Source organism: Castor canadensis, chromosome 10 (assembly GCF_047511655.1).
Source record: "Castor canadensis chromosome 10, mCasCan1.hap1v2, whole genome shotgun sequence".
In the NCBI taxonomy this organism is placed as follows: domain Eukaryota; kingdom Metazoa; phylum Chordata; class Mammalia; order Rodentia; family Castoridae; genus Castor; species Castor canadensis.
Window position 1 is genome coordinate 11407536 of NC_133395.1, and position 14793 is coordinate 11422328.

The window sequence follows — 14793 nt, forward strand, 5'->3', positions numbered from 1 at the left end:
GGATTCCTACCAAATAAATAAAATTAGTTCATTACCTCAAACTAAGTAGTATGCCCATACTATTACTAAGACCAGACAGCTGTCTTGATTCAACAAGAATGTATTGAGTTCTTCTGTTTCAAATAGTGTAACAGAAGAGCAGAAGTGTGTTCTCTTTTCTCAAGGAGTTTAAAATTTATCTGGAGAGTACAAAGTAGTGCACTGAAAACAAATAATAAGCATCAAATTGTGCACCACTCCATGTAAGCCTACTTCCAAAAAGTCCATGAAATGCCTGCCATGGTGACAACTTTGTCCCTGCATAGCAACCAGAGGAGATTCCTGAAGCTTTAAGTAACCATGCTTTCTATCAAGTGACCATCTCATCCTTGACACAATTTATGAGCCCAAGAATGTGAAATCAACTATTACGGAAGACTTGGCAAAATTCTCAGATATGCTTGAACCCTAGGCACCTCTTTACAACAATTACTTATTCTCACAGGAACAAATGAGTAATAGCTCACGACCACTGCCCTTAAGTATATTAAGATCCCCTAACTCATACCTGTACCACAAGAACCAATTGTAAATACTATTGTTTAGTCTAATAGGTGTAGAATAAGGATAAACTTGACTGTGTCCTAAAATATTAAAAGGCTACAGTCAATTCCTGCTTCAGATAAAAAGAATAGATAATATACCAGTAGTTAATATTTATTGAATGCTCACTTTAAGTGGTGTGATTCTATTTCTTTTTAGCTAGTTTTACAGGCATGAGCCACCAGTGCCCAGCTGTGTGAATGTATTCTTAATCCTCATAACTATAACATAGAGATTATTCTTACCTGCTTTTCCAAATGAGCCAGTTAAACAATTTGCTGTAGGTGATCAGCTACTCAGTGGCAAAGCAGGGATAATGAACCTAGGAAAGGAGTCCAGAGTACATGCATTCGACTATGCTAAGTATATCTCTCACAGGAGCTACAACTATAGCTATGAATATTTTACTACCTTAGCTGGGCTGGATGTGGTGGTACACACCTGTAATCCCTGCCGGAGCAGGCAGATTTTGAGTTCTAGGCCAGCTTGTGCTACATAGTAAGACCCTGTCTCAAAAAAAAAAAAAATACATATATATATATATATATATATATATAAAAACTAAAAAAATTAAAAGAGAAATAGAGGTTAGAATGGAAAAGTGTCACAATCAATTCATGTAATTTATTGGAATGGTCACTCTGCATATTATTCTATCTTTTTCTGTGTGTTTCAAAATATCTGCACAATTTAAGTAAAAATAAAAGTGTACCTTTTTAGCTAGAAAATAATCAGTTTTTGTATGTGGGTAAAGAAAGACCTTCACAGAATTAGAATTATACTGGTCTCAAAAACCAAATGAGAAGATAGATGACATTCCAAATGACTTCCCAACAAGGAGAATATCAAGGGTTACACCTGAGGCTTTACTCCAATTTAGATGCATGTGTTTTTGTTTTTGTTTTTCCCTGTTCCTTCTTAATCCATGAAATGATATGATTGTATTTGCATTTTAGAAAGTATTTTCAGGAGGGTGAATATATTGCAAATAGTATGCACTCATGTAGGAAAATGAAAAAATGAGATCTGTTGAAACTATTCCGGAAATGGTGAGAGGAAGAATAAAGGAGAATGACATAGGGGGTGAGTTCATAGATAATTCACACAAATAGAAGATGGGGCAAAAATAAAATAAAAACAAGTTGCAAAAAAACCTCTCATTTTATTGGCCAGCATACATAAGTAATAAAGGCATGAAGTAATCATGGAAATGTTAATCTAAATTTGGGAGACAGGTTGTACCCTAGACAAGGGAAATTTTTGTTTTGGTGCCTGGATTGAATACAGGGCATTGCATATATGAAGCACATACTCTACCATGGGCCACACCCTCAGTCCCCAGCCCAGGAAATGTACTTTTCCACAATCTGGAAGCTGCAAGTCCAAGATCAAGGTATCAGCAGATTTGTATGCTTCTGAGGCCTCTCTCCTTGGCTTGCAGAAGGTTGCCTTCTGTCTGTAACCTTTCTCTGTATGTATGCCACATTTCTTTTTCTTATAAGGACACCAGTTATATTGAATTAAGGTTCACTCTACAGACCTCATTTAACTTAATCACTTCTTTAAAAGGTACTTCCATTTCTTTCTCTTTTTTTTTTTTTGGTAGCAGTACTGTGGGCCTCGGACTTGCTAGATAGCTATTCCACCATGTGAACCACTCTGCCAGTCCTCAAATTTTTCTTACTGGATCAAATAGTGAATTTTCTACATTTTGGAGGCCATGCAGTCACTGTTGCAACCACTGAATTCTGTTGTAGCCTCAAAACAGCCAGAGACAATATATAAATGAGTGAATGTGACTGTGTTCCATTGAAATTATAAAAATAAGCAGCAGATTAGATTTGACCTGTGGACCAGTTTTTTTGATTCCTATCTTAAATAATCACAATGCTACTTTTATAATTTAGCAAATTAATAAAATTTCATAATACCATCGAACAGTCCACATTCAGTTTCAGCAATGTTTTTGATAGCTGTTTTATTTTTAACCTGTATCCAGCCAGGCTTCTTGCTTTGTATTTAGCTGTCACATCTCTTTAACGACTTTAGATCTGTAATAGTTCCAAGATGAACATGGTGCATGCTTGAGACTGAGGCAGGAGGATTGTTAAGCACAAAGCCAGCCTGAGCTACAGAGTGAGACCCTGTCTGAAAAGAAGAATTAAAATCTGTAACAGATCCAACCTTATTTTTTCCATGACATTAAATTTTTGAAGAGTCCAGGCCTCTTGTCTTGTAGAATGTACTATGTTCTGGATTTGTCTGATCATTTTTTCATGACACTAATTGACTTTCTATTCTATTCCCTGTACGACAAACCAGTGGTCTCAACCAAGAAAGACTTTGCCCTGGAGGATACTTAGCAAGTTCTGGAGACATTTTAGTTTGTCAGACCTGACTGGGAGGAGAGTGAGGAGAGGGGTACCACTGCAAGCTAGTGGATAGAGGCTAGGGATACTCCTAAATATCCTACGATGCACTGCACCACCACCTGTAACAGAGAATTATCTGGCCAAAATGCTCAGGTGAGGAACTTTGCAACAAACTGAAACTTAAGTGTGAATTAGGCTTCGTTAGATCTGGGTTTGTTGCAAGAGGGCTCGGACAGAGGCTGAGAGGGCACCAAAGCTTTCAGGAAGCAAGTGTATTAAGCAAGCCAGCAGCAACTCAGAAGACTCCTGTCCAAAGGCTGAGCCCCAAGAACAAAGGGGGCTTTCCTTATATACCATTTAGAGCAGTTTACAGAAGTGGGGGGGTACAGCTTGTCCCATACATAATCACATGTCATTTCGTTGACTGTTTTAACCTCTGGGGCAAGGTGACCCTCCTCTGGTCTCCAGGTAACATTCCCCAACTCCAGTTTTCCTTTGTTTCACTGTAGAACTCATTAATCTCTCTTCCCCTTCCCTGCCTTCCTGCCACATTCCCCCTTTTGACCCACTTCTGGGTCAAAAAGCATCATCTTGATTAATACCGCAGTACCAGGGGGATTAGTCAGGGTAATATCAGGTATGCTCCTAAGACAAGGAATGTTGTCCCTATTAAGGTCATAGAACACACAACCAGATGCTTCACTGTCATCTTTTGGGCATATGTACTTGTCATTTAACATATAGGTCAATTTTCTTTTTCTTTTTCTATTTTTTAATTATTCACACTTGTATACATTGTTTGGGTCATTTCTCCCCCATCCGTTCCCCCCCCCCCCCCGCCGCCCTCTTCCCCCTCACTTTATAGGTCCTTTTTCAGGCTAGCCCCCCACAGTTGCCCTAAGGCCCAGTGTTTTCAGCTATTGCAGCACACATATCAAAGTATATGGACACAGGTTTTTTGGGGTCATTAACCTGGATGCAGTTAACAAGCCTCCCAGTGCTGGTGAAGCTTTGGACCTCTAGCCATTGCTCCTGAGGGTGATAGATGGGGTTAAAACAGATATACTGACCATCATGAAAGCACACTGAGTAGGTGGTATGGTTGTGATTCAGCAACAGTGCCTGTACAGGAGTAATAAGTATGGAAAACCAGAGTTTTGGTAACAGTACTCCAGCTTGGGTAGTGTGCATACATGAGTCAACAGTCCAAAACCTGGGGGTCCCCAGGTAGAGAGCTGACCAAGATTAGCAAGAATACACAGAACGAACTCATCCTCAAAGGTGAGGTGGGCAGCTCCCCAAGCTTCTGCGGTGCATAGAATAGTCAACTTCCAGAGTGATTAGAGCAGGGCTGACATTTCCTCATCCTTGGTCTCCTGTTGTCTCCTGGGAAGCAGGGTCCTGTCGGGGAAGGGTGCTGGTGGGTTTTTTTGTATGGTGAAGCTGGGTCAGGGATGCATTCCCATTCAAAGGAAGCTGGCTTCACTCAGCTGTGGTGGATCCAGGGAACAATTACTCAAACAGCATCCCCTGATTTATAAGGGTGTGTGGGAGTTATCAGGCTAACAGGGATGGTCTCTCTTACCCAGTCACTGATTTTTCAGAGTCAATGGAGGGCCTGTATCTGTTCTCTCAGGATGAGGTTACCTCACCCTGACTGTTTTTTTAAGGTCCCCTCACAGGCCCTTGACTAAAGGGGGTGGATGTCCAAAAAGAATTTTAAAGGGGAAGAGACCCGTCCATTTGTTGGGGCTTGACCTAATCCTGAGTAGGCTACGGGCAATGATTGAGCCCATTGTAGGTGGGTCTCCTGGCATAGTTTTCCCAATTGTAGTTTTAAAGTCCCGTTTCTATGTTTTATTCTTTCTGAACTCTGGGCGGGGGGCAGTAGACTGTGTGTAGCTTTTAAGTTATTTTTAATCTTTTAGCCATCAACTGTACCACCTCAGCCACCAAGGCCAGTCCATTGTTTGACCCAATAGATACTGGTATTCTGAATACAGGCATGATTTTCTTTAACAGACACCTGGCCACTTATTGGGCTTTCTCTGTCCAAGTGGGGAAGGCTTTTATCCATCCTGAGAAGGTTCCGGCAAACACCAGCAAATATTGGGGATTGTTTCTGGCACACAGACTGCAACTTTCACATATTGTCTTACTTATGTTGGAGAGCGTGGGGACATAAAAGTGCTGGGCCAAGGTGGTCTCAAGAGCTGTCTGCCCTGAGTGAGTTCCTTCATGGAACTGCTTGACAAATGTGGGAGCCAATGACCGAGCTATGACAATGTGGCCATAAGTAAACTTTCATCATCTGTCTGGTAGAAAATTTCCTCCTTCAGTCTCAAATCAAGCCTGTTCTTGTGAAGTATACTGTGGGTCCCATTTAGATGAGGGATGCAGGAACAAGGCAGCTGCCAGTGAGGCGAAGGTTTGTCTTCCTGTGAGGGCTGCTTGCTTGGCTTCCCAATCAGCCTTTTAATTTCCTGGAACAGTTGTTGTCTCCTCCTTCTGGTGCTCTAGCAGTGCATGATCGCTACTCGCTTAGGGGCCCATACAGCTTTTAGTTATTTTAGAATTTTTTTGTCCATATTTAACACCTTTTTCTCCCAAGTTAATGAACCCCCTTCTTTATATAGGGCTCCATGGACATGAATGGAAGTGAAGGCATATTTAGAGTCTGAATATCTGGCAAAACGTGTGCCATCCTGGACAAAGCTGTTGCCATCTATGAAATATTCAATGTCCAGATGACCAATGGGCTGGTCAGTCAAGTCTGGCCAGCTGGAGAACACCTCATCTATAATCTCTAAACAGTCATGCTCCAGTGGGCCTGAATTAACCTGTAATAGGGTGACTGGGTTTAGAGTCTTAACAACCTCTAGCCAAACACACAGGTTTTCACATAATGTGCTTTGATATTTGACCATTTGGGAGTTTGTTAACTGTCAGAGCCAGCAGTGGGACCATGCCTGTGTGATTTGGCATTTAGCCTTGTAAGAAAGCTCCAAGGAACTGAGACAAAGGTCTCAGGCCCAGACCTTGCCTGTGTGATTTGGTATTTGGCCTTGTGAGAAAGCTCCAAGGAACTGAGGCAAAGATCTCAGGACTAGATGTTCAGAAAAATAACAGTGCTCAAGGTTCCCCAGATGGCTTCATGTCCTTCAGATGTAAAAAAGAAAGTTATGTTGACCATGTGCTTCTCTGTTCCTGTTTTAAAAGAGACATAACAAAGACAGAGTTAATTTTAACTGTGCTTCCTTGTACTAATGTAAACTTGACACGTAATACTCGGCATGCTTTTTCTGACCAAATGCTCTCTGTGAAAAAGGAGTTTATAAAAAGCAGAAGCGATCTTCAATAAAGTGGCTATTGAGCACAACTTGATAGTCCCCCCCCATCTTTTTCGGCTCCGATCACCAAGGTCCTGCTGATAAGTGGCAACAGTTAACCACAAATTTTCTTTATATTTTATGAGAGTTAAAACAGAGTGGGGAACTGAGTTCTTCTCAAAGTAAGTTTGTCTGCTTCAGCCATCAAGACAGCAGTGCCTGCCAGGGTGCACAGGCAGGGTGGCCAGCCTTGGGAAACTGCATCAAGTAGCTTTGATAAATAGGCCACCAGGTGGTGCCAGGGACCTAACAGCTGGGTCAAGATTCCTACAGCTGTCCCCGGTTTTTCATGTACATATAGGAAGAAGGGCTTTATCACATCTGGTAAGCCCAGAGCAGGGGCATTTGTGAGTGTCCTCTTAATTTCTTTAAAGGCCTTTTTTTTTGTTTTTGTTTTTTTGCTCCTCTCTCCACACCATGGGTTCCCGTTCTCTCCCCCTCTCCCTATCATGGCTTAAAGGGGTTTTGCCAAGAGAAGTAATTGGTGATCCAGATCTGGCAGAAACCTGTGACTCCTAGAAATTCTCTAATCTGTATAGTGGCACATAAGGGGTGCAGGGACTCCTTGGGGTCTCCCACTAACACGGGTTTTCTCTGGCTTTTTACATTTTTCCCTGTACTTGAAAGCTGCTGCTGCCCTGGCTACCATAACCCTACATGCTTTCTCTAGGTGGGGCTTTACCCACCTGAGCTGACTGAGGACTTCATCTTGCCAGCAGTCAATATAAAGAAACATCTGGGTGTTTCAGGCTCCCCTACAACCACTTTTAAAACTCTATTGACTGCGACCTTCCCTAATGACCCTTCCAAGGGCCATCCTACACCAAAAGCAGGTGTCTATCTCACAGAAGGTCCTAAGCTTGCCAGGAGTCAACTTGACCCCGTAATCTCTATTAAATCCCCTCGTAAAGTTCTAGGAGGGTGTTCTTACACTAACCTCCTCCCATTTCTCCTGTTTGCCAAGACATCTGGACAGAGACAAAGACAGAAGAGATGAGGGCTGTGGAGAGGAGGTAAGGGGTCCTCCTCTCCAGCACACAGGGGAAATCAAATAATGTAAGGAAATATAGGCCCCAAAGTGACCACGTGGAGAGGAGTGATCTGGCCAAGAGATTCTTTATTGCTGGGTGGGAGAGGGAGAGAGCAGAGAGAGCCAAGAGAGAGAGGGAGAGAGGGGCAGGGGCTTAAATACCCCTCAGTGGGACTCAGCATGATTTGATTGGTTAGGATCTTATGGTTCATGCTGATTGGAGGTTGGGGCAGAAGGAGGGTTCAAGCTAGACTCGAGGCAGGACTGTGACCCAGGAAAACAGAAGCTTAAGGGTGCAGTAAGAACTGAAACCTATAGGCGCCATTATTGCCAACAAATAACACCATTTGCTTTGTCTGTCTCTGGCTGCTCTTCTCATGGGGATTTAGGCATCTCTTGGCCATAGTGAGTCCTGTTAGGGCTCACCCTACACCATATGAGTTTGCCATGGACCTGCAGATCAGGACTCCACACTCACTTCATAACCAGGCTACATCTCAGGTTCATACTTTCACACATTCTCACACAGCACAGTACTTCCACCCTACTCACTGAACCTGAAAGACATGATTTCACCCCAAAAAAGTTGGTTACAGGGTGCCTTTTAAGAGTTGATCAGACTCCCCTTCTGCCTCCTGAGGCAGGCCTGAATTTGAACCCAGATTCTTACGTCTGATAAGCAGGACTCCCAGGTTGGTTCCCGAGCCTTTCCAGGTTCCTTTGTACAACTGGAACTCACATCATCAGCTCAACAGGAGCGAGGTTCCCTCCCCTTATCAACATGGTCTGGTGGTGCCTGGCAGAGGCAGCCCTCCTGGTGGGCTGGGTGTACTGAGCCAGTGACAAGGAGGTGAAAACACCACCCTCCAAATCCCGGATGAGCCTCCAGAAGTGTTACAGGAGGGCTTGAACAGAGAATGAGAGGGAACCAAAGCTTTCAGGAAGCAAGTTTATTAAGCAGCCGGCAGCAACTCAGCAGACTCATGCCCAAAGGCTGAGCCCCGAGAACAAAGGGGGCTTTCCTTATATACCATTTAGAGCAAGTTACAGAAATGGGGGGGAGGGGTACAGCTCATCCTATATATAACCACATGTTATTTCATTGGCTGTTTTAACCTCTGGGGCAAGGTGACCCTCCTCTGGTCTCCAGGTTAACTGTGGTAACAAAAGTGTCTCAGAAGTGATATAACGTACGTATTCACATTGTATCACATGTGGAGGAATACAATGTCAGGTTGCTCCCTATTAGTGAACTACTAAGTTTGGCCAATTAGTTGAAGTAGAGACTACTTTCAGATAAGTTTTCCCCTGCTGTGACTAGAGTGACCCATAGGATGAGTCCTTAGCTTTAGACAACTATTTTCTTGATTCCAAAAATCTTTCAACTAATGGTTTTAGCACCCCTTAATTTGAATACATTAATTTAAATCAATTATTATACAGGGGTTTTCAATTCTATTTTTTTAATTGAGATAATGATTCACTATGTACCCTAGGATGGTCTTGAACTCAATCCTCCTGCCTCAACCTCCCAAATGCAGGGATTACAGGTATGCACCACCATGCCCAGCTTCCTTCCATACTTCTTACTATGTAGTAAGAAGTAGTAGTACTTCATCACAGCTTTTTATTTGAAAATTACAAATTATTTTATAATTGAATTTTGTATTGAAAATTATTTTTTGTAAATTACAATCATTCTTTTTGTTATTTGGATTTTTCCAAAGTGGCCAGGAAGCCTCTTTATCCTTTTACATGCCCCCTTAGTCTTTAAGAGCTTCTTTAGCAGGCTTACCTTATATGTTTTATTGCTCTAGAGCCGAAATTAGATATTTCTCTAAAGAGTTCTGATTCCTCTTGGTAGTGAATGGTGTTTAGAAACCAAGGCCTTGGCACTAGATGTGGTCACTATTCCTTGGGTGCTCCTTTCAATGGACAAATTTAGGATTATATTTACTAAATTAAGAGTTTACACTAGAAAAGCACAGATTATGGCTAATTTTATGGGTTCACCTTCTGGGCTAAGGGATGGCCAGTTAGCTGGTAAAACAGTATTCTGGGTGTGTCTGAGAGGGTGTTTCCAGAAGTGGTTAGCATTTGAATCAGTAGACTGAGTAAAGATGACCCTCATCAGTGCAGGCAGCATCATCAAATCTCTGAGGGCCTGAAAACAACAAAGAGGTGGAAGAAAAGCAAATTCACCTTCTCTGCATGAGCTGGGACCTCTATCTTGGACACAGGTGCTCCTGCTTCTTGGGCTTTCAGACTGGAGCTGGGACTTAAGCTATTGGTGCCAGAGTCTCAGGCCTCTGGGCTTTTCTTGGTTCCTGGATTCAAATGGCAGAACACGGGACTGTTGTTGGCATGGTGCAGTCTGTGATCAGAAGACTTCCAGATTCTTTTCGTCCATGTGGAAGAATCCATGGCAGGACATGTGGGTGTAAATGGAGTTTATTAAAGTTAGGGAAGGAAATACAAAGGGAAGCATGGTGGGCCCAGGTAGAATCTGGCGGCCAAGAGAGCCTGCTTCTCTTCTCCAGGTGCCTTAAAAACCTATGCTAACCTATGGGAAGGGAGGAACCAGGTGATTCCCATCCAATAATCAATGAGTGGGGAGTGGCATGTGCAGTTCCTGGGCCAGGTGAGGGCAGTTCCTGAGCCAGAGCGTGGCCAATCTAAAATGCAATATTAAGTATCTCTGAGTCCCGAACTTCTTGGCCTCCATAACTGTGTGAGCCAATTCCTGTAATAAATCTTCTGATACATATCTGTCAATCTCCAGTTGGTTCTGTTTCACTATAGAACACTAATACAGAATCTGAAAGACAGCATAGAAAAAGTATAACCTACATAGAGTCTGTATATTGAGTTGCTTATAAATGTGGTACATAACTGTGGCAAAAGGAAAAGTAGAAATTTATATCACTCAAATCCCCAGTCTTACACATTGGTGTCTATTTTCCATGTCTTTGACTCCATTCACTAAAAAGGAAATGGATTAGGTATGTGTCAAGACCTACACTAGATAAGTTCACACTCAAGATCTCATCTGAGTCAGACAAGGTGGTACATGTCTGTAATCCCAGCACTCAGGAAGCTGAGATAGGAGGATTGAGAGTTCAAGGTCAGCCTGTGCTAAATAGCAAGTTCCAGGTCAGTCTTGGTTATGTAGCAAAGCTACAAAAGAAAAATCTCATCTGATCCTCACTGATAATGATAATAATAATTATTCAAGATGTGGTTGTGTTGTCCTCATTTTTTAGGTGAGGAAAATGCATCTCAGTGGCCAAGGAACTGGCCCAAGGTCCTAGAGCTGAGCCAGAATTCAACCTAGGCTGCTTGGCTCCAGTGTCGTGAGTTTTCCATCCCCTTATGTTGCCTCTAGAAAACACAAACAAAAATGTCTGGTTCTGAAACTGTAAAAAAGCCACCCAAGACTGGAAAAGTCGAAATCAAAGCAGAGAAGAGACCATCTGGAAAGTTAATAGAAAATAGCATTTCTCTTAAATTCCAGTCTAAAGCAACCAACTATTCTGGTTTCAGCACTGAATGTCTCATATCCTAGTCAACTTACAAGACCCAAGCAACCTTCCTCAGCTGTCAATAACAAAAGAAATACATAGGTTTTTTTGTTTGTTTGTTTTCTTTCTTACTGTGTTCAGGGGTTTCCAAGACTACCCTTACCTTTGAAGATTCACTAGAAAGACTCATGAGACTCAACATACAGTTGTGCTCAGTCCAGATGTACTACAGCAACATTGTTAAAGTACACACTGGTGGAGTCTGGAGCCATCCACGTGCAGACTCCCTTTTTTTAAAAAAAAAATTATACATATTATTTTTTATTAGGACATATTCCTTGTTTGGGATGATTCCTTGTGACAATTTCAAGTAGGCTTACACTGTAAGCCTGGTTAGATTATCCCCTCCAACGTGCCCCCACACAACCCCCTCCTTGCCCCACTTGAAGCTCTTGGAAGAGGTTTCATCATTCTATTTCGTATATGTATATGAAGCCCATCAACCATATTCCCTCACCCTCATCTTCTCCATTCACCCTCCCCTCCCATAAGTACTCCCCCACACACACACACTGTACCTATTTTACAGTCCTGTTTTTCATTATTAATTCCAAAGTCAATTTCAAAGAGGTTTCTCGATGTATCCCTACTGTGAGTATACTTTACCTTGGTCAGTTCAGTCCCTTCCATTACTATCCCTTACCTCTTCCCTCCCACCCCCCCATCATTCAACAGCTTTCAATACATATCATTATATCCTCTACCTCAAATGCAGACTTCAATACTTCCTTATTAGGCTCTTTCCTTCTGTTAGTCTGTTGGGGCTGTTAAAATGAAATACTTCCAAGTGGGTGGTTTAAACAACAGACATTTTTTTCCTCACAGTTCTGGAGATTACAAGTCCAAGATCAAGGTGTCAGCCAATTGGGTTCTTGGCATTGGCTCTCTTCCTAGCTGGTGTAATGATCTCTCACAGCCTTTCCTGAGTCTGGTATGTGAAAAGACAGACAGCACTGGCTTACTGGTGTCTTGTCATATAAAGCTAATCCTCTCTCATCAGGGACCCATCCTTATGATTTCGTTTAGTCTTAATTGCTTCCTTATAGGGCATATCTCCAAATAAGAGTCATTTGGGATTGGGCTTCAAAGTGAATTTTGGAGGGACACAAAACCCAGAGTACCTTCCCATGAGGGGGTGAACAGAGCACCCTCTTCCCCCAGAAATGAAAATAAGTTATGTGTGATGTTTCTGCCTAGGGACAACCACTAGATGCTCAGTGCCAACATTCTTATTGGGGGTGGTCATGTAAGCACCCTCTGCCTGGCATCTACCAAAACTTCAGATTCCAGAAAGAAAGCAACTGTTCAGCATAAACCAGTCTGAACACAGTAGACCACCCTTGTCAGTCATGAAACATTTCTAAAGTTTAATTTCCCAGATTGGCAGCTGAGGGCCAACCTCGGGGCCTTCTAATGATAGGCACTTCAGGCCTGTGTTAACTCTTCTGCACATTTATTGGTAAACTTCCCAGCTCTGCCTCCTGACTCTCAACTCCCAATTAAGATTATGGAGATACTCAATTGCTAAACTCTAAAAGGAGTACAGTGATTGCCTAAAAATTATTTTGTTTCAATACCCTTGCCAATCAGAGCCAAACACAGTCTATGACTTAAACTCTGGAGTCATTCAGTGTCCTGACTGTGCACAACACGTTCACTAGGACTATACCTCTTTAATTAAATTGTGTGTTACACTTGAACAAAGGATCCCACTCTTTTCCATCTAGATATTACTGGTTTACCTGCTGGTCAAGCTCTTCAGTTTATAACCACAGCAGAGATAATTTGGCTACCATTTCAGTCCAATAGCACAGTCAAAGATGTTTCCAGTGAAATCTCTCCTGCCTGCAACAAATTCTGGCAATATAGTGAAGGTCAAAAGAAAATAAAACCAAAAGTTTCAACCCTCCCACTCCACCCCCACCCCCAAGCTAGGTATCAAACCCAAGGGCTTTGTGAATGCTAAGCAAGTGCTCTACCACTGAGCTACAAACCTAGCCTCAAAATCCATTTGAGCACTCTAAATGGGTTGTATAAAATTATTCCACAAATGGGATATGAATGTGTCTCAATAACTTTAAGTTATCAGGATGAAGTCTCTTTTAAGAGAGTTACAACTTTGAGTGCAGCATAAAGTTCCCTACCTAAAGAGTCCTGAAACCTCTCTCTTTAGACCCAGAGGCACTCATTTCTTTGGAATTTTTATAAAGGATCTTTGTGAGGATCAATAAGTATTGAGTCTAACACACTCAAACCTCAAGTAATACAGAAAGAACAAATGGGGCTGGGCACAGTGGCATGCACCTGTAGTCCCGGCACTCAGGAGGCTGAGGTGGAAGGATCACTTGAGCCCAGGAGTTCAAGACTAGCCTAGGCAACATAGCAAGACACCATCAGGAGGAAAGGAGGAAGGAAACAAGGAAGGAATTCTTAACTCTGGTTAAACTTCTGGAAATCCTTCAGTTTCCTTGGCCTTGACTGTTGTCTTTTCTATTAATGACAAGAAGTCAACTCCACAGACAGCACATTGACTCTGAACTATTTACTAACAGTTAAGTGTCTCACTTGCCTGGGAATATTGCCCTCAAAGACAGACTGTACCTCATTAGAAGCTGATAAAGTTAAATACTGTAAATGACTCATGTGAGATAGTCATGTTTTTTTAAGGTATGGTGAAAAAATATAGACATAATATAAAATACAGCATTTTAATATTTTTTTATGTGTACAGGGCTGTGATAGTCAGTACATTCTCACTATTGTGCCACTACCACCATACAGGGAGATAGTTTTTCTTGCAAAACTAAAACTCTACTCCATTTTCCCCTCCTCTTCCCAGACCCTGGCAACCACCATGCTGCTTTCTATCTCTGGTTTTGACTCTTCGTTGTTTTTTGGGTTTTTTTTTCTGGTACTGCGACTTGAACTCAGGACCTCATGCTTGCTAGGCAAATGCTCTACCACTTGAGCCACTGCACTGGCCCTTCTTGGTATGAGGCATTTTGGAGAAAAGATTTTGAGAACTATTTGCTCAGTCTGGCTTGAAACCACGATCATCCTGATTTCTGCTTTTTGCTTTCTTGATGGTAGCATTCTAACTGGGATGAGGTGAAATCTCAATGTAGCTTTGATTTTCATTTCTCTGATAGCTAAAGATGTTGAACATTTTTGCATGTATTTATTGGCCATTTTTACTTCCTTTAAGAACTGTCCAGTTCATTTGCCCATTTGTTGATTGGATTATTTGCTTTTTTGATGTTTAATCTTTGAGTTCTTTATATATTCTGGATATGAACTAGATTTATTTACAAGCCATTCTTATTACAAATAATTTCACAATGCAAAACATTATATCATATATCATATTTTCCATTTGTGGAGGTATATCTTCAGCCAGATTTCTAGAAGACTTTCTGAGTCAAAGGGTACATACACATACAATTTTGTTAAATATCATCAAATTTCCCTCTAAAGGGATTTCGTTATCTTACAATACCACCAGCTGAGTGAGATTAACTGTTTTTACCCAGACTTACCAGCAAAGCCTGTGGACTCTTCCCCATTAAGAACTGTGGCAGGTCTGAGATTTTTTTACCCATTTTGCATGCTAATAAGTTAGCCTCGCACAGTTTTGTGAGTATTGGTGGAAGACACTAGACTCCTATGTCAGAAAAAAAGAGATTTTAATATTTAGACCACTGCAGATGCCTGAGCTTCAAGTTGGTATTGGTCCCCCTTTTCCATCCTTCCAATCCCATGGGAATGACAAGGAGCACCCTAGTGGATGCTGTGTCTGAGGAACACAAAGATTAGAAAACCCCAAGTCTTATAAAGGGCTG

At 41.9% G+C, this 14793-nt stretch overlaps 1 long non-coding RNA gene across 1 annotated transcript in view; it reads right to left on the reverse strand.

Annotated features, from left to right (window-relative positions):
* Window positions 1-12882: 12882 nt before the first annotated feature.
* Window positions 12883-14793, reverse strand: part of LOC141411579 (uncharacterized) — a 37781-nt gene continuing 35870 nt past the window's right edge. The window contains exon 7 of the long non-coding RNA XR_012436418.1: window positions 12883-14615. This is a non-coding gene — a long non-coding RNA (uncharacterized lncRNA). The remainder of the gene's footprint in view (window positions 14616-14793) is intronic.